Source organism: Schistocerca serialis, chromosome 2, assembly GCF_023864345.2.
Source record: "Schistocerca serialis cubense isolate TAMUIC-IGC-003099 chromosome 2, iqSchSeri2.2, whole genome shotgun sequence".
NCBI classification, from domain to species: Eukaryota; Metazoa; Arthropoda; class Insecta; order Orthoptera; family Acrididae; genus Schistocerca; species Schistocerca serialis.
The window spans coordinates 762355883-762380462 of NC_064639.1; the positions used below are offsets into that span (position 1 = coordinate 762355883).

At 44.1% G+C, this 24580-nt stretch overlaps 1 protein-coding gene across 1 annotated transcript in view; it reads right to left on the reverse strand.

Annotated features, from left to right (window-relative positions):
- Positions 1 to 23840, reverse strand: part of LOC126457977 (uncharacterized) — a 104030-nt gene extending 80190 nt beyond the window's left edge. Inside the window, exon 1 of the mRNA XM_050094739.1 lies at positions 23664 to 23840. The gene's annotated coding sequence lies outside the window, so the exon portion shown is untranslated. The remainder of the gene's footprint in view (positions 1 to 23663) is intronic.
- Between the last annotated feature and the right edge of the window lie 740 nt (positions 23841 to 24580).

Consider the following 24580-nt stretch of genomic DNA (forward strand, 5'->3'; position numbering starts at 1 on the left):
AAGTTCCAACACCGACACTTACTTGTGCCATTCAATCTGCGTAGTTGCTAGGATAGATTGTAAGGGGTGGGTTCACCACCCTGCTGGAGCAAATGTAAATAAAAATGTTTTTTTTTTCTATTTTTTCCCAGGAGGGTGGTGAACCCCTTACAAGATGTTGTTATGTTTGCTTACAGTGTGTTTGTATGTTACTTGGATGCATTGCGACTTGCTAGTCAGTGTGTGATAGTCCAAGCAGTAGGTCGTGAGTGGACGACGGAATTTACCAATGCAGAAAAAGCCGATATGCTTATGGTGTACGGAGAGTTTAGCAAGAACACAGTTATTTCTTTTAAGGTGTATGCGGTAAGTTATCCAAATAGACGCCAACATCTTGGCAATTATTTGTCAAGTTCTTTAACCAGTTACGCGAAAGTGATAGTGGAACAGCTAGACGATGTTACAGAAGGCAACAAGTGACGACAGAAGAGGGGAAATAAATGTTCTTGCTGCTGTTGGAGTTGATTCGAACGTTAGCTCCCACGCAATCGCACGAGGAACTGGCATGAGTCAGGGTAGGTGTCCCATGCATTCTCCATCGACATAGGTTCCATCCCTATCACATCTCTTTCCATCAAGAGCTGCATAGAAATGAGAATCGCGTTAACTTCTGTACATACGCATTAAGACAGGGTACTCCAAATGTGTTACGTATCTTGTTTAGTGATGAAGCCACATTTATGAATCATTGCCAGGTAAACTGCCGAAACAAGCACTATTAGTCTGTTGACAATCTCCGTTGGCTTCGTCAGGTGGAATGACACAGTCCATGGAGTGCAAACAAATGGTGTGGGATAGTGAATCATCAGCTCACGGGCCCATGTTTCGTAGACGGAACACCGAACACGCACAAGTATCGCAACCTCGCAACAGACCATCTTCCACAGATATGAGAAGACGTTCCTCTGCAGGATAGGAACAGCCTATAGTATCAATATGATGGCTGTCCAGCCCCCAATGCACGAAGTCCTACAGAATATCTTCGTGATTTTTTTCCGAATCGTTGGTTTGGACGCAGAGGACCTATACCATGGCCGGTTCATTCCCCGGATTTAACACCTGTACACTTTTTTCTGTGAGGAAAGCTGAAAGAAGCTGTCTGCAAGGGCATAACATCTACACCCGATGATATTCAACCACTTATTACTGCAGCCTGCTCGGACATCTCCATTGAAATGCTGGCACGTGTGCAGAAGTCGTTCCATAACAGACTGGAAACGTGTATTGCCTCTGCCGGTGGTCATTTTGACTACAATCATTGATGGTCAGTTGTCCTGTTACTGGTCAGAATCCACGTATGCACTTGTGTTGTTCTTCAGTGTCTGCTGCCACAGGTATTGTACAAGTGTCGATGTCAGAAATTTTCAAAATACTATATGTCGTACAAGACCCACGCTAGCGTCCTGCAACAAACACCATTGTCATTCTAATTTACCCTACTTTTAGTCTGTTAATGCCCATAGGCATTGTTCCATGAGAAATGTATGTTTGCACAAAAATACAATTTGTAGTTATTATTACAATCTGCAATACAAGCCCCTGACTACCAATCAGTTCTGTGAAAACCGCATATCAATAACACTTTCCATTTCAGCAGTAATTGTGATGCAAGTTTTAGGTGGTTCACGTCATATATAAAAAGACGCACCATGAGGAATTATCCGAATGGGATGGAAATTGGTACAAAAGAGACTATGTACATGTACAGACAAATAAACTACTGCAATTTCAGAAAAATTGGATGATTTATTCAAGAGAAAGTGCTTTACAAACTGAGCAAGTCATTAACGCGTTGGTCTACCTCTGGCCCTTATACAACCATGTATTCTGATTGGTATTGATTGATAGGGTTGTTGGATGTCCTCTGAGGGATACTTTGTCCAAATTTTGTCCAACTGGGGCGTTAGATCGTAAAAAAATCTCGATTTGGATTGGAAAATCCTGCCCATAATGCTCCAAACGTTCTCATTTGGGGCGAGGTCCGGCGACCTTGCTGGTCAAGGTAGGTTTACACAGCAAGAAGATAAGCAGTAGAAATTCCAGCCGTGTGTGGGCGGGCATTATCTTGCTGAAATGTAAACCCAGGCTGGCTTGTCACGGAGGACAAAAAAATGTGGCGTAGAATATCGACGTACCGCTGTGCTGTAAGGGTGCTGCGGATGTCAACCAAATGGGTTCTGCTATGAAGAAAAATGGCACGCCAGACCATCACCCCTGGCTGTTGGGCGACAGACAGGTTGGTGTCCCACCGCCGTTCAGGGTCTCCAGACACGCCTTCGCCGGTCATCGGGGCTCAATTCGAAGCGGGACTCATCGACGGAGACCATCCTACTCCCATCAGTGAGATTCCAGGCCGATGATGAATGTGGAGACACCTCGACAGCGGTGGGCAGAACCCTTTGGTTGTCAGCCGCGGCACCCTTACAGCACAACGGTACATCGACAACATTCTACAACCCGTTTTGTTGCCTTTCACGGCAAGCCATCCTGGGCTTACATTTCAGCAAGATAATGCCCGCCCGCAAACGGCGAGAGTTTCTACTGCTTGTCTTCGCGCTTGCCAAACCCTACCTTGGCCAGGAAGTCGGCAGATTTCTCCCAAATTGACAACGTTTGGAGTACGAGTCATATTTTTTTAAGTAAGTACCGCTTTGAAATTGAAAAAAGACGTGCTAAGATATCTCAATAATTTTATTTTTACATGAAAGCCTGTACCTTAATCTACTTTCTTACATAATTTCAGTCAATACTGAGGCACTTGTCATAACGTTGTACCAGTTTTTTCATACCCTCCTCATAGAAGTCTGCCGCATGACTTGTTAACCACTGCATCACCACTGTTTTGACTTCGTCATCGTCTTGAAGACGCTGACCGCCCAGGTGTTTCTTCAAGTGCAGGAACAGATGGTAGTCACTGGGCGCAAGATCGGGGTTGTACGGAGGATGATCTAGAGTTTCCCATCGAAAAGATGTGATGAGATCTTTGGTCTAACTTGCCACATGCGGACGGGGATTGTCTTGCAGCAAAACGATGCCCTTGCTCAACTTCCATGGAAAAATTGCGTAGGTCACCCATGTTTCATCGCCCGCAACAATTTGGCTTAAGAAATCATCACTGTCGTTGTGGTACCGCTCAAGGAAAGTCAATGCACTGTCCAAACGTTTGGTTTTGTGCACATCCGTCAACATTTTCGGTACCCAACGTGCGCACAATTTTCGGTAATTCAAGTGCTCGGTCACAGTGCCATACAAAACACTACGAGAAACATTAGGAAAGTCATCCCGCAAGGAGGAAATCGTAAAGCCTCTGATTTCTCTCACCTTATTGTCCACTTCCTGCACCAAACTTTCATTAACGACCGAAGGACGCCCACTCCGTTGTTATCATGCACATTTGTGCGGCCATCTATAAATGCTCTCACCAGCTTTCTTACTGTTCCATCACTCATAATGTTTTCTCCGTAAACTGCACAAATCTCACGATGAATATCAATCGCTTTTAGGCTTTTTACACTAAGAAATCGTATAACAGTCCGTACTTCACAATCGGCGGGACTCACGATTATCGGAGGCATCTTAAACACTCAGTACACAACGTAAACAAGGAAGAAGCAGACTGTAATGGCGTCAGTGCGTAGATTAAGGTACAGGCTTTCATGTAAAAATAAAATTATTGTGGTATCTTAGCACATCTTTTTTTAGTTTCAAAACGGTACTTACTTAAAAAACACGCCTCGTATTATGGGCAGGGCCCCCAACCAGCTTGGAATTTTGATGATGTGGCTGAATCTACTACATATTTAACAGTCGACACCCTGCAAGTATGTTTCACGATCGACTAGTTTCTATTACGATAGTGTTAGCATCGCCAAGCGAGTTCAGAGCGCTACAGAAAAAACAGTTCTGAAGCAATGCAGGCTGTACTGGAGCGGGTTTGTGAATGAAACTTCTACTGAATCGCAATCATTCTCGAGAGAATGACGTGACAGGATATTTCCCACTATTTACACCGTAAAATGAAACTCTCAGTACACATCTTCTCGCCAAGACCCTGTTACTTTATCCCAGGTTCCACTAGCAAGATATCGAAAAAGAGACGAGTTTGGGAAAGTATTAGGTTGATGAAATGCAGCAGTCCGTCTGCCTAAAGCGGGCATTAAGATGAAGTTCTAATTCGCTGATTTTTCCAGAGCACTGGCTCACCAGCAAATCTGACACTTTAGAGTTTAAAAGACTGAAATATTCAGAATTGCCTGTTCAAAAAATGTCAGAACTTTGTACGTTTTTGCTGATATAACGTTGGCTTCTAAGACACTGTTTACAATGAAATGGAACGAAGACAAAGAAGGTTAGAATTTAACGGCCTACCAACGTTGCGATGTTCAGAGACACTACACAAATTCAACTGGACATTGTTTTATTTGCATTGAAGACACATCCTAGTAGTCATATCACTTTTGGAAACCACGGGGAAACTTCAGTTAGGATGTAATTCTTGACACTGGCAATGACATCTGGCGGAACATCCGACACCTCAAGATGCCAGATTCAGTCAGGACGATCGGTGGAGATTTGAACCCTTTTTCATTTCATGAGAAATAGTGCTGGTGGAAGAAATAACATCTGCCCATTTCAAACACGGGAGAACGTTTTAAAATACAGACTTAGTTAGAAACGCAGACAGTAATAGTGGAATCAGTTAAGTGTTTTCACTATTAGATTACTAAACATCTCCGACAGAATGAGCGATACCATTGCCGCCTGAATTATTCTGTCCCACCTTCCCGCGATGCTACTGCGTTTGCTTCGCTAGCAATTGTTGCGGGCAAGCAAGAAATGCTCTTGAAGTCGTTTAAAGCAGGAATGTGACATAAAGCGCGCGTAACGAGAAGCAGTTGGGTTTAAAAGTCAGAGCGTAGTGCTCGTACTGCTCGTGCTGAGCAACATTTACCCAGTACCCAACCAGCGTAGGGTAGCAAAAGCAAAACAGTAAATTTAAAACGCAAGACAAACACGAAAGAGCCATAAAAACTTTGCAAACTTCCACAGCACTTGAAAACGGGAATCAATTTTCCAAATGCATTGCGCTGCATTGTAAAAACATAAATGGTGTAGTAACTTCGTTATTTTAATCTTTGAAGTAGTAAGCTGCCTCAAGATATCAAAGACACTGACAGTTAAGTACCGTTTAGAGTGATTTAAATGGTGAGGAAAGGAGAATGAAATGTGCTAAAACCTCTAAACATCTGTACAAATTATAAGAATGGATGTAAGTAAGAACGTATGTATGTATGTTTGTGTGTTCCACATCTCCTAAACCAATGGGCCGATTTCAACCAAACGTCGTACGTCGTACACATATTATTTACTGCCTGGAAAGAAACGCTTGGGGGGGGTGGGGGGGGGGGGGGTAAGAAGCATCCAGCTACCAAACAGATGGGGTGGGGGTGAGGCTGAAAAAGCAGTGTAGTCTACGACGCGAGAATACCCATACTTTAGTCATACAATATTTCACAATGATAGCACTTAGACACCTGAAACAAACTTTACACTTAATGTCTAACCTTTACGAAATTTTTTCTCGTTGACGATCCCCCAAAAAATGACGAAAGTAAAGAAGTTTATCGCTTGCTTACTACATTTGAGCTGTTCATGAAGTGATGTCACATGAATTATGACGTTTTAATTTATTAGTTCTTTGGTACTAACTGTATTTATGACACATTTTTCTTGCAGACAATATTCGCGTATTCCACTGAATGTAACAGAAAAGTTACATCATTGCACGACACTTCGTTCGGGAGATATGACGTCATAAACACTGAAAGCGTGAGAAATAACCGCATTATGCAAAACGTTTAAATTTATTACATCGTTGCTACTAATTCTATTCGCCACAATTTTAGCGGACGGAATCTACGGTTGCTGCTGGACATACCTACAAAAATATATCATTGTATGATACATACAGTAGTTCAGGAGATATTATATCCTAAACACTGAGATGAGTGTGAAACTGCCGCGTCATGTATAAGGTGTTAATTTATTACTTATTTAAGCCGGCCATTGTGGCCGTGCGGTTCTAGGCGCTTCAGTCCGGAACAGCGCTGCTGCTATGCCTCTGGCATGGGTGTGTGTGATGTCCTTAGGTTAGTTCGGTTTAAGTAGTTCTAAGTGTAGGGGACTGATGACCTCAGATGTTAAGTCCCATAGTGCTCAGAGCCATTTTTTTATTACTTATTTACTACTAATTCGATTCACAACACATTTCGCAGATAGTGGACAGATATATCACTCCATGTACCTGCAAAATTATATCACTGTACAGCACATAGTTCAGGAGATACGATGTAATAAGCATTGCTCTGCGTGAAAATGAAACTGCAGGGTGAAATTCGCTGGACATACAAGTAAAACATGTGCACAAATACGCTACAAATATGTTAAATATGTGTGAAACGTCTTGACGTATACGTAAGCGAGTAAAACCATGGGTAAAAAGACCATCTTAAGCCCCTGGAACAATTACAGTCAAATTTGTTACACATATTACTTACAATCTGGAAAGGCTGTTGGGGTGAGTGTGATTATGTTGAACGAGAAGGGAGAGCGAAGAGATGGACAAACAGCTAGGGAGAAGGAGAAGATAGGCACAGAGGGTGGTGGGGGGGAGGGGGGTTGGTGGAAGAGGTGGACAGAGAGAAGGGGTGGTGGAAATGACAATGAGAGGGGGAGGCAGGGGATGGACTAATAGAAGACTGGAACATACCGGTGCAACGCCGGGTATTCACCTAGTGGTGTTGATGTAATGATGTATTGGATTCCGCTGAGATGTTAAAGAGGAAAACATGTTACTGAAAGAATGGCTTTATTAATTAACGTATGTGGTCTTCTTATATATACGAAGTGGGGCAGTGAATCTTTACATAAACAGGAAATTATCCAACATTAAAGAAATTTAAATTACGAGCACGAATTAAACGTGTGGAGACCTGTGGATACAATTGATCACAATAACATCATAGTTTTGAAGGACAGAGCATGCGCAGCACGAATGGGGTACGGTGTCCATACAAAAAATTCCGAACCGAGATTGACTTTATTTATGGAATATAAGCGACGTCATCGCAGTAACTAAGGTCGCATCTTGAACCAACAACTATAAGTAATACATGACCATTCGACCAATCAGTTGTTCTCCAGAATGTTTTGAAGAGGAGATAAGTGCGTGCAACGTTTGTCCCGCACTCCTTGACTCCCGAACTAAACGACTCGTGCGTGGAATCGTGCCGCGACTTGATTGAGATACAGGACGGACACAATTCCTTCATGGAAAAAATCATCAAGAGCCACAAGACTATTATCAATACGAACTTATCATAAAACGATTAAGTGCAGAAAGCTCTAATCTGAGAATGCGCTGCTCCAACACATATGTGGCGCCTCCCGGACATACGGAACAAAGTTCTACGAATCATAAGCAATGCTCACGATACACAAGCATACGAACATGCACTGTGAATTCTGGCTTGAGCCCCTCGTAAAAATTTTCAAGAAACTCGCGTACACGACTGTCCAAGATCGCAAGACATTCGAATAACCCCTTAATTTTGAATCTGGGAATTTACGATCACAACCACACGTAACTTGCCGGAAATATTTGTTCATAATATAACGTAACCCAGTACGGTAAGCTCACGACAGACGGCAAGCAGAAAGCACGATGTGGGCGAGGTCCTGTACAATAGCAAATGTCGCTTGCTGTGCCAGTTACACTCCTCATACAGCTTAGCGCCCGGCTGCAACAGGGAAACCAAAAACCACACATGACCATCTACAACGAGGCCGATTTTATGTTCCAGTTGACCCCTCTGAAGACGATTCTGACATGTTACAGGAGTGAAACTGTTGCAGCTAATCCACAGGAGATTTTTCATCGCAACTGGACAAAGAATGTTGGATCACCTACTCGTTGTCTCTTGAAATAAACTGTGAAATGAATATGTATCTCCGAAAATGTGGCTCTTACACCGCGAAACTAGTTTGATGATAAATAAATATTTACCATACACCATAGGAGATGGTGGAAGCCCAACAGCAAGTGTAGCCAAGCATTTACTAACAATTCTTTGCACTCATGTATGGAAATGAGCGTTTGGCGTCATTGGCCGGGCGGCCCCTTACGGGGCAGGTCCGTCCGCCTTGCTGCAGGTCTTATTACAGGCGACGCTACATTGGGCGACGTGCGCGCCGGATGGAGATGAAATGATGATGAATGAAACGGCACAGCTAGTTAGCGTTATCCGCGAACGGCCCTAATACGCCACCCAGACTTTCTCAGAGATTTTTCTCCCATGGCTCGTAGTGTATGTCCCCCGCCCCTTCCCCCCCCCCCCCCCCCCTCCATCGCCTGAGCCGCTGCCCTTCAGAGGCTTTCTAATAATTCCTTGATCGATCGTATTTATGAGTGTACTGATCCATACGTGTTGATAACGTTGCCGTCCCACATCCAGCCAGTCATTGATAGTGACTAATTCCTTCAAAGATGTGACCGTGATGGCCGCTATAAGAGTGGAGCGCGGAGAGGCTCCAATCTTTTTTAAAACATGGTTGGGGTGGTCGGTCGGTCGTTTCTATTTGCTAGTAAGAGGGAAGAGAGATTAAGATTTAAAATATCGTCCATGACGTGGCCATTACACATCGATTATAAGCTCGGACTGGTGAAGATGGAGGAGGAATTTCAGAGGAAGCGTCCCGGAATTCGCTTTAAGGAGTTCATGGAAATCACAGAAAACCTAAATCTGGACTACCGGCCGGGGATTTGGGCCGCTGTCCTCTCGAATACTAGTCCAGTGTGCTAAGCACTGCGACACTTCGTTCGGTAGTTGCTAGCAAGGAGGCGGGTATTGCACCACGTCGGATATAAACGTATGACTGGAGCAGGCCGACCGTTTTGAGGCAATGAATACTACTTATCGAAAAATGTTTCTCATTCCTTTTCTTAGATTTTTTAACGTTTGTAGTTTCAGAATATGAATCATCCCTGCAGGTACTGAATACTGCAAATCACACTGAATTAATCTTGAGAATCTCTTTTTATGCAGTCGTATGATTTATCCCAATCCCATGCCATTGTGAGCGTTTCGGCATTTTGATGTAGACGGAAAGTTCACTGTTGTATAAACGCTCTATTCACTGAATTAAACGTAATGGCTAATTATTGGCACAAAATTAAAAGCAAATATCGGAAAGATAATAACAGTGACGACATTGGCAACGGAATGCAGCCAACAATAACGATTTAACAACACAAAACGATCGATTGTATCGGATCAGAACTGAAGGCGAGTCCAATTTTCGCTCCCAGGAGTCCATATGGGTGCGAAATTGCTGACCGACTGTTTTCAATGTTGGCTAGAGACATATAAGGGCGCTGTAACACATGCTTGAGGCATTCACTAAGTTGCTTTCTCTACAGCCTGTTACGAGCGATGTGTTGAGTCATATAGGCCCGTAACCCCTCGCTTGGCTACCGCTTCCGCGCGCGACTCCTTTCCGGAGTTGGTCCTTTGTGCTTAGCATCGCGCGCCACGTCATTCCTGTTTCATGGAAAGTCGCAAATGCGTGCAGCAGCAGGTGTGCTCTCTTGTGACGTTCTCGTCGTAAACTTGGAATACTCGCAACGGCACCTCACTGTTTGTAGGCTAAGGCGCTGTCTGGTGATGAGATTCATCTTCTCTGACCACGTTGTCGACGTGTCACCAAACCGTCATTCTTCTTCCTTCTTGATATGGACAGTCTTTCGCCCATCATTACTGATGACAGTTGAGCTCGCCCTGGGCATTTCAGCTGCTGTGCTGCTATTCTGGTGGCGTGCTGCTTTGCACATATCGTAGGTAGCGCATCTCTTAACTGGTTCTTACTTCAGTCAGGATGTGGACAGTAGCTGTCATTCAGAAAACCTGTCAGGCTGCCAAAACAAACTGCTATTTAATTAACTTACTGAACTTTTCATTAGTAGTATTGCATAACCGAAAAGGCTGAACAAGTATGTAAGTGAAATTGCTCAAACTCGCAGGCTGAGAGAAAACATTCAAGTAACTGACATAACCGTCAGAGACTTGTGTTAGTCGGTTATTTCACACTAAGTGAAACCACTCAAATCTCAAGAGTGAGTGATAACATTCATACATTGAGTTGCAAAAGTCGTGGGGTATCTCCTAATATATCGGACCTCCTATTGCCCGGCTTAGTGCAGCAGCTCGTCGTGGCCCCTGCTGAAATATTGAGCCAAGCTGCGTCCATAGCCGTCCATAACTGCGAAAGTGCTGCCGGTGCATGATTTTGTGCATGAACCGACCTCTCGCTTATGTCCAATAAATGTTCGATGGGATTCATATCGGACGACCTGGAAGGCCAAATCATTGGCTCGAATTGTCCACAATGTTCTTCAAACCAATCGCGAACAACTGTGGCTCGGTGACATGGCGCATTATCATCCATAAAAGTTTCGTCATTGTTTGAGAACATGAAGTAAATGAATGGCTGCAAATGGTCTTCAAGTAGCCGAAAATAACCATTTCCAGTCAATGATCGGTTCAGTTGGACAAGAGAGCCCAGTCCGTTCAATTTAAACACAACCCACACCATTAGCGAGCCACTACCAACCTGCAGAGTGCATTGTTGACAGCTTGGGTCCATGGCTTCGTGGGGTCTGTGCCACACTAGAATCCTACCATTAACTCTTAACATCTGAAAACGGAGCTCATCTGACCAGCCATGGTTTTCCAGTCGTCTAGCGTCCAACCATTATGGTCACGAGACAACAGAGGCGTTGCAGGCGATGTGCTGCTAGCAAAGGCGTCAGTCGTCTGCTGCCATAGCCCATTAACGCCAAATTTCACTTCAGTGTCATAACGGGTACGTTCGTCGTACGTCACACAATGATTTCTGCGGTTACTTCACGCAGTGATACTTGTCTGTTAGCACTGACAATTCTGCGCAAATGCCGCTGCTCTCGTTCGTTAAGTGAAACCCGTCGGGCACTGCGTTGTCCTTCGTGAGAGGAATGCCTTTTTGTTGTGAATGGTGTCCATCTTTCCGTTCAGTCAAACTGGTGAGGTTTGAGACTAATAGTAATACTCAAGAATCCAACGGTCAAGAGTTGTGTACAGGGTTATTCATAAGTACTTCCAGAGTTTCATAAGTGCATGAAACCTGATAGATATGCGGAAAATAGACACATGTTAGTGGATAGAGCATCTCTCAAAGTTTTTAACAGACATTACAGCGTGGGCGACCTTCGTGAAATGGAAAACTTTAATACAACAGTCAAGCTCTTGCCGAAGAGTCATGGTGAGAAGCACGTCAAATCAGTTCAGCTGAGACAGTTCAGCATTGATGTAATCACGAAATTTTTTTTTTTTTGTCATCAGTCTACTGACTGGTTTGATGCGGCCCGCCACGAATTCCTTTCCTGTGCTAACCTCTTCATCTCAGAGTAGCACTTGCAACCTACGTCCTCAATTATTTGCTTGACGTATTCCAATCTCTGTCTTCCTCTACAGTTTTTGCCCTCTACCGCTCTCTCTAGTACCATGGAAGTCATTCCCTCATGTCTTGGCAGATGTCCTATCATCCTGTCCCGTCTCCTTATCAGTGTTTTCCACATATTCCTATCCTCTCCGATTCTGCGTAGAACCTCCTCATTCGTTACCTTATCAGTCCACCTAATTTTCAACATTCGTCTGTAGCACCACATCTCAAATGCTTCGATTCTCTTCTGTTCCGGTTTTCCCACAGTCCATGTTTCACTACCATACAATGCTGTACTCCAGACGTACATCCTCAGAAATTTCTTCCTCAAGTTAAGGCCGGTATTTGATGTTAGTAGAATTCTCTTGGCCAGAAATGCCGTTTTTGCCATAGCGAGTCTGCTTTTGATGTCCTCCTTGCTCCGTCCGTCATTGGTTATTTTACTGCCTAGGTAGCAGAATTCCTTTAACTTCATTGACTTCGTGACCATCAGTCCTGATGTTAAGTTTCTCGCTGTTCTCATTTCTACTACTTCTCATTACCTTCGTCTTTCTCCGATTTACTCTCAAACCATACTGTGTACTCATTAGACTGTTCATTCCGTTCAGCAGATCATTTAATTCTTCTTCACTTTCACTCAGGATAGCAATGTCATCAGCGAATCGTATCATTGATATCCTTTCACCTTGTATTTTAATTCCACTCCTGAACCTTTCTTTTATTTCCATCATTGCTTCCTCGATGTACAGATTGAAGAGTAGGGGCGAAAGGCTACAGCCTTGTCTTACACCCTTCTTAATACGAGCACTTCGTTCTTGATCGTCCACTCTTATTATTCCCTCTTGGTTGTTGTACATATTGTATATGACCCGTCTTTCCCTATAGCCTACCCCCTACTTTTTTCAGAATGTCGAACAGCTTGCACCATTTTATATCGTCGAACGCTTTTTCCAGGTCGACAAATCCTATGAAAGTGTCTTGATTTTTCTTTAGCCTTGCTTCCATTATTAGCCATAACGTCACAATTGCCTCTCTCGTCCCTTTACTTTTCCTAAAGCCAAACTGATCGTCACCTAGCGCATTCTCAATTTTCTTTTCCATTCTTCTGTATATTATTCTTGTAAGCAGCTTCGATGCATGAGCTGTTAAGCTGATTGTGCGATAATTCTCGCACTTGTCAGTTCTTGCCGTCTTCGGAATTGTGTGGATGATGTTTTTCCGAAAGTCAGATGGTATATCGCCAGACTCATATATTCTACACACCAACGTGAATAGTCGTTTTCTTGCCACTTCCCCAATGATTTTAGAAATTCTGATGGAATGTTATCTATCCCTTCTGCCTTATTTGACCGTAAGTCCTCCAAAGCTCTTTTAAATTCCGATTCTAATACTGGATCCCCTATCTGTTCTAAATCGACTCCTGTTTCTTCTTCTATCACATCAGACAAATCTTCACACTCATAGAGGCTTTCAATGTATTCTTTCCACCTATCTGCTCTCTCCTCTGCATTTAACAGTGGAATTCCCGTTGCATTCTTAATGTTACCACCGTTGCTTTTAATGTCACCAAAGGTTGTTTTGACTTTCCTGTATGCTGAGTCTGTCCTTCCGACAATCATATCTTTTTCGATGTTTTCACATTTTTCCTGCAGCCATTTCGTCTTAGCTTCCCTGCACTTTCTATTTATTTCATTCCTCAGCGACTTGTATTTCTGTATTCCTGATTTTCCCGGAACATGTTTGTACTTCCTCCTTTCATCAATCGGCCCTTTTTAGAGATGTCCATTCCTCTTCAACTGTACTGCCTACTGCGCTATTCCTTATTGCTGTATCTATAGCGTTAGAGAACTTCCAACGTATCTCGTCATTCCTTGGTACTTCCGTATCCCACTTCTTTGCGTATTGATTCTTCCTGACTAATGTCTTGAACTTCAGCCTACTCTTCATCACTACTATATTGTGATCTGAGTCTATATCTGCTCCTGGGTACGCCTTATAATCCAGTATCTGATTACGGAATCTCTGCTCACCATGATGTAATCTAATTGAAATCTTCCCGTATATCCCGGCCTTTTCCAAGTATACCTCCTCCTCTTGTGATTCTTGAACAGGGTATTCGCTATTACTAGCTGAAACTTGTTACAGAACTCAATTAGTCTTTCTCCTCTTTCATTCCTTGTCCCAAGCCCATATTCTCCTGTAACCTTTTCTTCTACTCCTTCCCCTACAACTGCATTCCAGTCGCCCATGACTATTAGATTTTCATCCCCCTTTACATACTGCATTACCCTTTCAATATCCTCATACACTTTCTCTATCTGTTCATCTTCAGCTTGCGACGTCGGCATGTATACCTGAACTATCGTTGTCGGTGTTGGTCTGCTGTCGATTCTGATTAGAACAACCCGGTCACTGAACTGTTCACAGTAACACACCCTCTGCCCTACCTTCCTATTCATAACGAATCCTACACCTGTTATACCATTTTCTGCTGCTGTTGATATTACCCGATACTCATCTGACCAGAAATCCTTGTCTTCCTTCCACTTCACTTCACTGACCCCTACTATATCTAGATTGAGCCTTTGCATTTCCCTTTTCACATTTTCTAGTTTCCCTACCACGTTCAAGCTTCTGACATTCCACGCCCCGACTCGTAGAACGTTATCCTTTCGTAGATTATTCAATCTTTTTCTCATGGTAACCTCCCCCTTGGCAGTCTCCTCCCGGAGATCCGAATGTGGGACTATTCCGGAATCTTTTGCCGATGGAGAGATCATCATGACACTTCTTCAATTACAGGCCACATGTCCTGTGGATACACGTTACGTGTCTTTAATGCAGTGGTTTCCATTGCCTTCTGCATCCTCATGTCGTTGATCATTGCTGATTCTTCCGCCTTTAGGGGCAATTTCCCACCCCTAGGACAAGAGAGTGCCCTGAACCTCTATCCGCTCCTCCGCCCTCTTTGACAAGGCCGTTGGCAGAATGAGGCTGACTTCTTATGCCGGAAGTCTTCGGCCGCCAATGCTGATTATTTATCAAAATTTAGGCAGTGGCGGGGATCGAACCCGGGACTGAAGACGTTTTGATTATGAATCAAAGACGCTACCCCTAGATCAAGAATACCTGAGAGAAAGGGTGGTGGAGCGCCATCTAGTTGCAAAATAAAGTCCCCAGTGTCTTACTGTAATTGTGGTCTGAGCCATTGTTATGCATGTCCCGGTACACGAACCCAGTCATGGTTTTCTCCACAAACAAAAATAGTCCATAAACTTTTGGAGAGAAAATGGTGCAAAAGACCTTAACTTTAGGTGAACGATGAGTTTGTTCCATAATCTCATGTGGATGTTCTGTGTCCCGAGTCAGCACGTATTGACGATCCATCTCTCCAGACACAAGAAACGTGTTATTTCGATACTCTTCTGGTTTATTACAAAATTAACACCAAGTTAAGGTGTCCTTAGCATGAAGGTAGGTTTGAAAACTGCAGAGCTTTAATAAGGATGGCCATGTTGGAGGTGATATGCCATTGCATTGTTCCGACTTTTAAACTGCCTTAACGAGTCAGTAGCGGGAGGTCCTACAGTTTAAAGTGGATTCGAAAAACACGGTGCAACCCACTAACAAATCATTGCCAGAATGCCAGAAGAAGTCCCATGACTGACTGTCGATTGAACGCTTGACTTTTGGATGTAGAACTTAAGCCACTGAGCCACCAAATCAAACTCGAAAGGTAATATAAAACAATCAACAAGGAAACAACTCTATCGATTAACTAAAAGCTGAATCCAGGCACAATTTGTAATTAGTTTTGAAGTACGAGAGTTATTCTGAAAGTAATCAACGTTTTGCAGTAAATAAAATTCTGCAGTCATGAAATTGAAATTATTAGCAAATTTTTAGAACCACACCTTTTTATTACTTTCGTAGATAATCATCTTTCAGATTTAAAAATTTATCGTATCTCTTACCGGGTCCTGAAATTCCCTCTGCACAAAATTCTGTAGCCAGAGACTACAGACAGCCCGACGAGCGCGAAGCCTGTGGTACTCTAATCGTTTGTTCACGACCTCATGCCAAACACTTCGAGAAGTCCGTGTAAAGTTTTTCGACAGTTGAGACAACATAGATTTTCACGAACATTTTAGACAATTTTCTCTGCCAGTTTCAACCTGACTACAGACTTCTGTCTTTACCATGAACGTTCGACCTTCCACTCGTAAACAAACAACACTATTGACATGCAGAATCTTTACTCACAATATTTGTTCTGTATACAGCACAAATATCGCGATGAATGTCAGCAACTCTGAGATTGAAGAATGGACTTCACTTTTGGTGCGATATCCAACCAGCACGCTCATTTTGAACGGCTACTCTAAGCGAACCAGAAGCAAAGCAAATAGTACGAACAGATGATATTTAAATAGAGCACGAATTTTCACTGATTTGTTGGACTCACTGAAGTACTGGAATACCTGAATGTCAAATGCATGAAGATAGACGCCAACTGTTCCACGAAAGCCTACTTGCAATGTTTCGTGAACCAGCATTTAGTGAGGAATTAGGGGATACACTACAATCCTCTGCGTATCGCTGACATTTTTCGCTCGCAAATGGAAGGGTAAGAGACCCAAACATGTGGTTCAAGGAGAGATACCCTCTGGCATGCGCTCCACTGTGGTTTACAGAGTGTAGGTGTAGGTCAGGGGTGTCAGCCTTTTACTTTACCTGGGCTACTTGGAAGAAGACGAGTATTTTTGGGCCGAGCATAAAAAAGAAGAAGAAGAGAGAAACAACTTTAATGAACATACGAAAACACTTCTGCCATCTGTCAGGCATTTTATTTCCTTGGGTAGATTGTCAATTGGTTTTATACTAGAGGAGTTCAAAAAGAAAGTTACACATTATCATGGCAGGCTAAGTAACTTTTATTGCATGGTGCACAAGACTTTTAAGTGGCGCAAATAAATGACACTTTTTTCAGCATTGCCACAAAGTCTGCGTAAACAACGACCGGAACGTTCTATCAGTCGTTCAATTCCTCAACGATATAAATCCCCTGCTTGGTCACGGAGCAGTTCGGGAGCCGCTGCGTGAATGCCCTCGCCGTTGGGAATTCCGCGATTGCTGCGAATCAGCACCTCGATTTCCTGGACATCGTCGTCTGTGGTCGACGTCGATGGCCTTGCTTCCCCATCAGCATCGCCCACGTCTGTGGGCCCTTTGTCAAATGGTTGGCACCATTTCAATAAGGCTGGGCGCGATGTAGCATTTGGTCAGTACGCTGCCAGAATTTGACGGTGGATCTGTGTACAATTTAGATGTTTTACCTACAAGATTCGTACTGTCCCGCATACTCCCAGCTTTGGTGTACGTTTCTAGTTGCCACGCCCATTTCACTCGCAGACTGTGGTGCTTCTGATATGTTTACCGCAGCAAAACTGCGTCTGCAGGAAACGTAGAACACGTACTTAACTTGTTTCTTGAAGTCACCTCGTATCTCTCCCGCCGGAGGTTCGAGTCCTCCCTCGGGCATGGGTGTGTGTGTTGTTCTTAGAATAAGTCAGTTTAAGTAGTGTGTAAGTATAGGGACCGATGACCTCGGCAGTTGGGTCTCGTAGGAATTCACACACATTTGAACATCACCTCGTATCTGTGTACGCACTCCTTTCTGTGGCAAAGATTCACCAGAGGGAAATGCAGATAATTTTTGCTTCTAGTATTGTCTTGGTGAGTATCTCTATTCCTCTCAACTGCACTCGAGTGCTGACAACAAATTTCACCGGTGTGTAAATGTATTCCCAATTCTTAAATTGGTACCTGCAACATGTAGAAGTGTGAACTTTACATATAACTGTAATTACTTTCTTTTGCGAACTAATATTTTTTGACTAAGTGAGGAAATCCATAGAACATAATCTTGTAAAGACTCAGTGAATGAAAATGGGCAAAATATGGTAGCTTAATGTTTTTATGTCCGCGCAGTTGGCAATTATTCTGATGGCAAAAGTGATCGAACCTAAACGTTTTAGCAGGTGTACTACACGGTTTTTCTCAATTTAAGTTTTTATCAATATACGCACCCAAGACCGTAGAACTTTGTACACTGTTTATTACGTTTTGTTGATAAACTGCATTCATAGTAGGCGGGATATTTCTGGCACTACAAACGTCGATGAAATCTGTTTTTTCAGATGTTGAAGGTAGTCCAGTCACCGAAAACCAATCGATAACATTAACAAAAACGTCATTTACTACTCCCTTGTTGATACTTCTTTGATCAGCTTGACAATAATGCTTCTGCCATGTGCAAAAAGAACTAATTTTGCAGCCGGCCCGTTTGGCCGAGCGGTTCTAGGCGCTTCAGTCCGGATCCGCGCTGCTGCTACGGTCGCAGGTTCGAATCCTGCCTCGGGCATGGATGTGTGTGTGATGTCCTTAGGTTAGTTAGGTTTAAGTAGTTCTAAGTCTAGGGGACTGATGACCGCAGATGTTAAGTCCCATAGTGCTAAAGAGCCATTTGAACTATTTGAACTAATTTTGCATCCTGATTCCACAAAATGGTAGATCAGTAACTTAGAGCAGCATAAACTGTGTTCCGCGGAATGGTAGGGTTCACTGGAGAACACTCAAGATTTCCGAGAAACTTGCCTGCCTTTATTCGGAACATTTGACAAAATAACTTACGAAAAAGAAAAAAGAAATAACTCTCATAGTAAACCCTCGTAAACTTTACGATTGCAGTAAGGTATAAAACAAGGCATTTTGTACCTAATGTGGTATGTAACATACCATTGGAGCTCATATAATGGTAATTAACTAATGCATAACCTTTGATTAAAATATCGCAGTCCTCAACGATATAAATCCCCTGCTTGGTCACGGAGCAGTTCGGGAGCCGCTGCGTGAATGCCCTCGCCGTTGGGAATTCCGCGATTGCTGCGAATCAGTACCTCGATTTCCTGGACATCGTCGACCACCCCCGCCCCCTGGTGTCCAGGGTTAAGTCTCTAAGTAACCCTCGCTTGCACTTGCTAATTTCGATAGTCGTCTCGAATGCAACACCGACGGAGAATAACATTGTATTGTCAGTAACCAGGCGCAACCTTGCAGACGGCGGACTATAAAATGAGAAAACCAGTGCACAGGGTGTCGTTGTATGGTAGTGGACCATTCAAATGGCCGCCATCGTCCATCTCACAACAAAGCAGCCGCATCCACAGCATGCCGCAAGAACTATGAGCACTCCTTCATCTTTGTTTCTGTGAAACAAGTCTCTTCTACTGCAAAAGTTTTGCTTTTCATATTTTGAGAGAAAAACAAGAAAAGGTTGATTGTGCAGTAAACATGGGATCTAAAGTGCGTGCCTTAGAAGCTATGAGCACTTTTTCCGTAGAAGAGACAAGTTTCACAGTAGCAAAGATGAATAAGTGCTCGAAGCTCTTAAGGAATTCACTTTTAAGCCCGATGTTTAATGGACATTTTTTCCCGTTTTGGTTCACACTACCACCTCTCGAAATACGGAAAGCAAAGTGCTTATAGTAGAAGAGATTTGTTTCACAACATCGAAGATGAAGAAATGCTCATGGCTCTTAAAGAATGCATTTTAGAGCGCATGTGTACTTGGCCTTTTTTGTTTTGAATGATCGTGCTTGTCATTTTCATGAGTGCTGAACATTCCTTCTGGGACATCCTGTGTTTAAACTGAGGTGACAAAAGTCTTGGGATAGCGCTATGCACATATACAGATGGCGGCTGTATTAAGTACGTAAGGTATAAGAGGGCAGTCCATTGATGGAGCGGTCATTTGTACTCGGTGATTCATGTGAATAGGTTACCGTCGTGACTATGGCTGCATGACGGAACTTAACAGACGTTGAATGCTGAATGGTAGTTGGAACTGGACGCATGGGACATTCTTTCGGAAATCTTAGGGAATTCAATATTCCGAGATCCACAGTGCGAAGAGTGTGCCGAAGAGTACCAAATTCCAGGCATTGCAATGCAGTGGCTGACGGCCTTCACCTAACAACAGGGAGAAGCGGCGTTTGTGTAGATTTTTCAGTACTAACAGAAAAGCAACATTGCGTGAAGGAGGAGGGGGAGATTAGTGTTTAACGTCCCGTCGACAACGAGGTCATTAGAGACGGAGCGCAAGCTCAGGTGAGGGAAGGATGGGGAAGGAAATCGGCCGTGCCCTTTCAGAGGAACCATCCCGGCATTTGCCTGAAGCGATTTAGGGAAATCACGGAAAACCTAAAGCAGGGGATTGAACCGTCGTCCTCCCGAATGCGAGTCCAGTGTGCTAACCACTGCGCCACCTCGCTCGGTAACATTGCGTGAAATAACCGCAGAAATCAATGTGGGACGTACGACGGACGTATCTGTTAGGACGGTGCGGTGAAATTTGGCGTTAATGGGGTTTGGCAGCAGACGACAAAGCGAGTGCCTTTGCTAACCCCACGATGTCACCTGCAGCGCCTCTCCTGGGCTCGTGACCATATCAGTTGGACCTTAGACAACTGGAAAACAGTGGCCTGATCAGATGAGTCCCGATTTCAGTTGGTAAGAGCTGATGGTGTGCTTCGAGTGCGGCGCAGACACCAAGAAGCCATGGACCCAAGTTGTCAACAAGGCACTGTGCAAATTCTTGGTGGTTTCATAATGGTGTGGGCTTCATTTGCATGAAATGGTCTGGGCCTTCTGATCCAATTGAACCGATCATTGACTTGAAATCGTTATGTTCGGCTACTTGGAGACCATTTGCAGCCATTCACGGACTTCGTGTTCCCAAACAACGGTGGGATTTTATGGATGACATTGCACCATGTTACCGGGCCATAATTGCTCGCGATTGGTCTGTAGAACATTCTGCATAATTCGAGCTAATTATTTGGCCACCCGACATGAATCAAAATGTTCTAATGTGTGTGAATTCCTAAGACCTAAGGGACCAAACTGCTGAGGTCATCGGTCCCTAGAGTTACACACTACTTATACTAACTTATGCTAAGAACAACACACACACCCGTGCCCGAAGGAGGACTCGAACCTTCGGCGGGAGGGGCCGCGCAGTCCGTGACATGGCGCCTCAAACCGCGTGGCCTCATGAATCACATCGAACATTTATGGAACGTAATCGTGAGGTCAGTTCGTGCTCAAAATCCTGGACTGGCAACACTTTCGCAGTTATGGACGGCTATAAAGAGGTCTACATGTATCAAACATAATTTGAGGAAGAAATTTTTGAGGATGTACGTTTCTAGCTAAGAATTGTGTGCAGTGAAACATGGACTGTGGGAAAACCGCAAAAGAAGAGAGTTGAAGCATTTGAGATGTGGTGCTACAGAAGAAAGTTGAAAATTAGGTTGAGTTATTAGACAAGGAATGAGGAGGTTCTGCGCAGAAGCGGAGAGGAAAGGAATATGTGGAAAACACTGACAAGATGTGGGGATAGGACTATACGGCAACCTGTTAAGACACCTAGGAATAACTTCCATGTACTAGAGGGGGCTGTAGAGGGCAAAAACTTTAGAGGAAGCAGAGATTGGAGTACATGCAGCAAATAAGTGATTAAGTAGGTTGCAAATCCTACTATGAGGTCGGCTCAGGAGAGGAATTTGTGGCGGGCAGCATCAAACCAGTAAAACTGAAGATTCAAAACAAAATAATAATAATAATAAAATGAAAATAGAGGCAGTACGGCACAATATTTCTGCGGGGGACTTCCAACGGCTCGTTGAGTCCATGCGACGTCGAGCTGCTGCACTACGCCGGGCAAAGGAAGTCTGCCACGATATTAGGAAGTAACCCATGACTTCTGTCACCTCATTGTATGTGTAACACAGGAACATGCAGGAGAAGCCGTGGGTAAAAAGCTTGTATAAGATAAAGAACAGAAGCAAATCGAGGGTTTCACGATAATATACTGGGGCTACAACTTTGCTCCCGCCGTTTTTTTCTCAAAGTTTGAGGCTTTATTGTGAGCATCTTACAAAAAATTTACGTTTCAAACTATTGGCCATCGCTGCCCATTACTTTCTCCCAACTTTTGGGCAGCATATGAATCCCGCGGCGGAAGAACTAGGCGTCTTTCGAGAAGATCCATGCATCGATCCAATTTTGCAATTGTTCATATGATAGGAAGCGCTGGACAGCCTGGTCGTGTGCCACTGAACTAAAAAGTTGGTAGTCAAAGGGAACAATGTCTGAAGAATACGGCGGGTGGGGTAGAACTTCCCTTCTCAACGTTTCCAGGTGTGTTTTGGCGGGCTTTGCGACATGAGGTCGAGCACTGTCATGCTGTAAAATCAGCTTTTCATGTCTATCGCTGTATTGTGGCCGTTTGTCTTTCAGTAATCGGCTCAAACACAGCAATTGCGATCATTAACGATCTCCTGTGATTGTTCCCGTCGGTTGCAGTAGCATCGAAAGCGTTCTCTCTTTCACAACCGTGCTAGTCTTCAAAGTCAAAATCACCGTTCTTGAAGCACGGAAACCATTTTTTGCAAAGTTCTGTCACCAACAGGCGTCTCATCATAGGTCTTACCCAGCTTTTTATGAGCCTCAGCCGCAGATTTCTTCATATCAAAGCAGAAAATTAAAACCTCCCGCAGATGACGAGAATTGGTCTCGCAAGTTGACATATTCAGCCGAGAATAACTTTAAGATGCAATCAAAAATCGACTAATATTTTGATGGCGGTATGTTCTCAAATGTATAAGCTTACTGTATGACACGACCTACGACTTGCACCACTACTTTCCACTAATGCCGTCTACTGTAAAACGGCGGAAGCAAAGTTGAAGATCTAATAGGATCTTAAAAAGCCACTTATTGAAAACATTAAGAAACGCTGACGGGACGAAGAACAGTAACGTACCCATTAGTACCGTTCCTCACAAGCGTCTTCTAACAAAGCTGCATGCCTACGGAGTATCGCCTCAGATGTGCGACTGGATTCGTGATTTCCTGTCAGAAAGGTCGCAGTTCGTAGTAAGAGAGGAAAGTCATCGAGTAAAACAGAAGTAATATCCGGCGTTCCCAAGGAAGTGTTATAGGCCCTCTATTGTTCCTGAACTATATTAACGACATAGGAGACACTCTGAGTAGCCGTCTTAGATTGTTTGCAGATGATGCTGTCATTTACCGTCTTGTAAAGTCATCAGATGATAAAAAGGACTTGCAAAATGATTTAGATAAGATATCTGTCTGGTGTGAAAAATGGCAATTGACCCTGAATAAAGAAAAGTGTGAAGTTATTCAAATGAGTAATAAACGAAATCAGCTAAATTTCGATTATGCGATAAGTCAGACAAATCTGAAGGCTGTTAATTCAACTAAATGCTTAGGGATTACAATGACAAATAACCTGGATTGGAACGATCACGTAGATAATATTGTGGGTAGAGCAAACCAAAGACTGCGATTCATTGGCAGACCACTTAGAAGGTGCAACAGGTCTACTAAAGAGACTCCTTACACCACGCTCGTCCGCCCTATTCTGAAGTATTGCTGTGCGGTGTGGGATCCGCATCACGTGGGACTGACGGATGACGTCGAAAAAGTACAAAGAAGGGCAGCTCGTTTTGTATTATCGCGAAATAGGGGAGATAGTGCCAGAAACATGATACGTGAATTGGAGTTGCAATCATTAAAACAAAGGCGTTTTTAGTTGTGACGGGATCTTCTCATGAAATTTCAATCACCAGTTTTCTCCTCCGATTGCGAAAACATTCTGTTAGCACCCATCTACTAGGGAGAACTGATCATCACGATAAAATAAATCAGGTCTCGCACAGAAAAATTTAAGTGCTCGTTTTTCCCGCGTGCCGTTCGATAGTGGAACGGTAGAGAGACAGCATGAAGGTGGTTCATTGAACCCTCTGCCAGGCACTTTATTGTGAATAGCAGAGTAATCACGTAGATGTAGATGTAGATCGAACCCTGCGGAGCACCCACTGTGATTTCTCGCCATATACCATTCCTTTCTTATTTCCCGTCCTACACGGAAACGGAATATACCTCTAGTACGGACACGAAGCGGCACAGACAACTGCCTAGAAGTTGGAATGCACGAGTACCTGAGTGCGGACCGAGTGGCTGCGGCAACATCCCGTTGGCGCCAGCGCAGCGCTCGGACCCGGAAGTGGGCGGGCGTGGCCAGCCGGTGTGGCGCCGGGTCGACATCTCTGGTAGCAGGTGTACGGCGTCCGGAGGCAGAGCGCACGGCAGACACACGGCGCGCGGCGCGCTGCACGCTGGCTCTCGGCGCACTGGCCGCTTCCTGGCGCTCGGCTCTGCTGGCGAGCGCGCGCCGCGGCCTGCACGGACATGCGGCCGCCAGCTTGTCGTGAGTCGCGCGCGAAGCACGCCTCACTCCTAATGCGGACCCCGAGTCAGCGAGCACGTCTCCTTCGCGCTCCACTAGCACTTCGGGCGTACTGCGCAGTAGGCGCTACAATTTAGTTGAAACACAAAGTAAAAGAGAGAGAAGCAATATGGGCTAACGTAAATAAAAGTGATCTGGATCACGAAAACATTACACTCAAAATACACTACTGGCCATTAAAATTGCTACACCAAGAAGAAATGCAGATGATAAACGGGTATTCATTGGACAAATATATTATACTAGAACTGACATGTGATTACATTTTCACGCAATTTGGGTGCATAGATCCTGAGAAATCGGTACCCAGAACAACAACTCTGGCCGTAATAACGGCCTTGATACGCCCGGGCATTGAGTCAAAGAGAGCTTGGATGGCGTGTACAGGTACAGCTGCCCACGCTGCTTCAACACGATACCACAGTTCATCGAGAGTAGTGATCGGCGCATTGTGACGAGCCAGTTGCTCGGCCACCATTGACCAGACGTTTTCAGTTGGTGAGAGATCTGAAGAATGTGCTGGCCAGGGCAGCAGTCGAACAGTCTCTGGATCCAGAAAGCCCGTACAGGACCTGCAACATGCTGGCGTGCATTTTCCTGCTGAAATGT